Raw genomic sequence first — 3,064 nt, 5'->3', positions numbered from 1 at the left:
AAGTTACCTGGGGGTTGGTCTGTCTTTGCTGCTTTTGAGTCAGGTCAACTATTTTTTGAGTCAAGATATGAAGAATCTAGGCTACTGTTGGGTTTACGGGACCTGGGTTGGCATTCTGGTTGTTGCTGTCTTGGGTGTTATTTGTTATTGTTGGTTTCTTCATTCTGGTTGGTAGAACGGGTATTTATTCTGGGAGGCATTTTCTGTAAAGAGTCAAACAACTCATTTAGCCTTTAAATCAAATTCTTTTTATAAAATAGTTTTTATAAAACAAAATATCTTTTTTCTGAAAATAGTTATAACAGTTAAACTAAGTAAATTGCATGTTTCGTACATAATGTGAACAGTTAAGGGGGATGGGGTACATGGTATCACAAGAGTTATAACTGGTGCAATAAGAAAAGTAAGATAAAATAGGTGCAGTAATGTAAATGACAATGCTGGAAAATTAAAAGGGTACTGATATATATATAGGTCAAAGTTTTAGGTAATACAAGCGTGAAAATGCTTCAAAAGTAAAAGCAAAAAGGATACAACAAACCTACTCACTAGTGAGCAGATCTAGTCTATAAATACAACCAAAAGTCTAGTGATACATGCTACACACTAATATACATAATAGGACCACCATAATTCTGGCTCAACATCTTTGTCTTTGCATCTCTGGCTCTAGCTCATGGAAAATCTGGACCTCCAATCTCCTCAAGCTCCTCTAGAACCCACTTGGCCCATTCCACAAGAAAGTCAGGGGTGATATCCTCATGAGTAGCCTCAGCTATCCTCACATCAGCTGCTCTCCAAAACACCTGGATCCTCTCTTTGAGTCGCCTCTTTCCACTCCCGATATCCTTACACTACACCATAAAATGCCTACTGTAACACCAAAAAAATGTTGCATTAGGGGGTAAATATGTTGCTCTTGCCCCACTTTTAAGCTAAGGTAACATTTTCTTAAAGATAGGTTTTTCCATGTTGCCTTAGGGGTCTAAGGTAACATCTTTGGTGCCTAAGACAACATCATGTTTTAACTTGTTTATATGTTGCCTTAGCTTGCTAATGCAACAGAAAGAGAGATCAGTTGTAACTTATTTTTTATGTTACCTTAGAGTTTTAAAATGTTTTTAAAAAGTAGGACCCACTAGCTGACATGGCAAGTGTGAGGCCCACATTGTTGAGTTATCTTGATGATGTGGCGCGTGGGCCCATAGAACCTAATGTAACACTTTAAAAAGTTGTTGTAACATTATAACTAGCCTAATAAAATGTTTTAAACATAATATGGTAACAGTTTAGGAGGCTATTGTAACACTTTAGCACAAACAAATTGAAATGCTTATTATGTAAACAGAAGAATCCCAATTATACAATTTCATAGTTGTAAAATAATGCATCCAACCCAAAACTTTAACATCGAAATATAAAACTAAATTAAACATCCAAACTAACTATAACCTAGTTCATATTTTTTACTTAACAACAACCCAATATTATAAATTTTAAAAAGTACTACTAGAAGCTAATGCTTAAATTTGCATCACTTTCTCCTAGACTCCATCATCCGGGCGTTTCCCTTTTTATACACATAAAACCTTCTCTTGTAATTTTCTTTGTTTCACTGAAATATTAACTAAGTTATTTGCAAGAAAGAAATCGAACCAATAAATTTTGAATACCATATCAAAAGGCCTGTAGAAAATACTTATTAAAAAATTATTCTCTGATTATTGTTATTTGAGTATCTCTACTACTATAAGACAGCGTCCTAAATTGAGAATGATATGCAAGAACATAACTGATTTACAGGTTTTTGAAATGACGCTAACTAAAAATCTATATACTTTATGTCAAATATATATTTAATGACAAGGAGATCAAAATAGGAAAATCAAGCACTATAGGGCATGATCGGTATAGTTATATTTTACGTATGCAAGAACACAATAATATCAGAGAGTATAATTGCTGAAATGATGGAAAAGATATATAGAGAATTACACAACTGACCTCTATAGTGCCGATTATTGATAAAAAGGGTTGGCAATATGGTTACATCACATCTTGTCCCTTTCCCAACCTACATGGCATATAATTGTCTATTAGTTATACTTTCCAAGCTCAGGGGGAATCTCTTGTGTTGAGCCTCTTGGTCCATATCTTTCTGCACCTTAAAAGTTTCGCTAAGATAGTTGTAACTTCATTACAGTGTAGTCAAGTATAATTCAAAGCCTTGAATAAAAAAATTATTTAACTTAGTCAATAAAACTGATAGTAATATAATAAACAAAGTACCTACATATATTTATTAGGTTTAAATAAAATTTAAATATTGCATATGCACACAAATTAATAAAAAATAAGTGATCAGATTATCTGAGTCTGAAATAACTAAATCTTGTAAAAGTTGTAAACTTTCTAAGTTTGTAATGTATGAAACAAATAAGCTTAAATGACATGCACAATATAAAACATACAATATGATTATTGGGAAATAAGTCAAAAACCAAGTTGTCTATGTTTGTACTCTATTGAAGTATTTGATATCACTAAAGATGGCTTTTCTAGCATGTAGAACATGATAGGTCACACATATTTAATACAATTTATACTAGCTCAGAAATAAAAAACAATAGAAAAAACAAGGTAGCTAACCTGTTTAATTGTGTTCATTAGGTGCATCTCAGCTGCAAACAATTCTCTTGGACTATTATTTAGGAAACCAAGTTCAATATACACCTTGGAAAGTTCCAAAGAAGCAGGTGTAAATTTTTAAAACGGTCACCATCATTCCACAAATAAGATCCTTGCAAATAAGCAACAACTCACCTTGGAAGCTGCAAAAACAATGATACACCATTTGAGCAAACACTATCACAAATAAACTTTATTCCACAAGCTACTTTCTGGTTATCAGAAATCACTGAGCAAAATGATATCACAAACAATGAACCTACCCTATTGTTAGAACATGAACACTCATCTTGGTTCCTGATGGTAGTTTTGTCCTAGCTTGAGATGACTGCTTAAATGATTCATTTATCTCCTTTGACAATGTAAAAGCATATCG

General features: G+C 32.9%; 1 long non-coding RNA gene across 1 annotated transcript; it reads right to left on the bottom strand.

Annotated features, from left to right (window-relative positions):
* Positions 1 to 460: 460 nt before the first annotated feature.
* Positions 461 to 2,804, bottom strand: LOC141705931 (uncharacterized). The gene is made up of 3 exons (XR_012568534.1): positions 2,650 to 2,804; positions 2,005 to 2,074; positions 461 to 873 (listed from the first exon to the last, which is right to left on the bottom strand). It is a non-coding gene; the product is annotated as an uncharacterized LOC141705931 (long non-coding RNA).
* Between the last annotated feature and the right edge of the window lie 260 nt (positions 2,805 to 3,064).

The sequence above is a fragment of the Apium graveolens genome, chromosome 2, assembly GCF_009905375.1.
Source record: "Apium graveolens cultivar Ventura chromosome 2, ASM990537v1, whole genome shotgun sequence".
NCBI classification, from domain to species: Eukaryota; Viridiplantae; Streptophyta; class Magnoliopsida; order Apiales; family Apiaceae; genus Apium; species Apium graveolens.
This window is presented reverse-complemented; position numbering and strand designations above follow the sequence as displayed.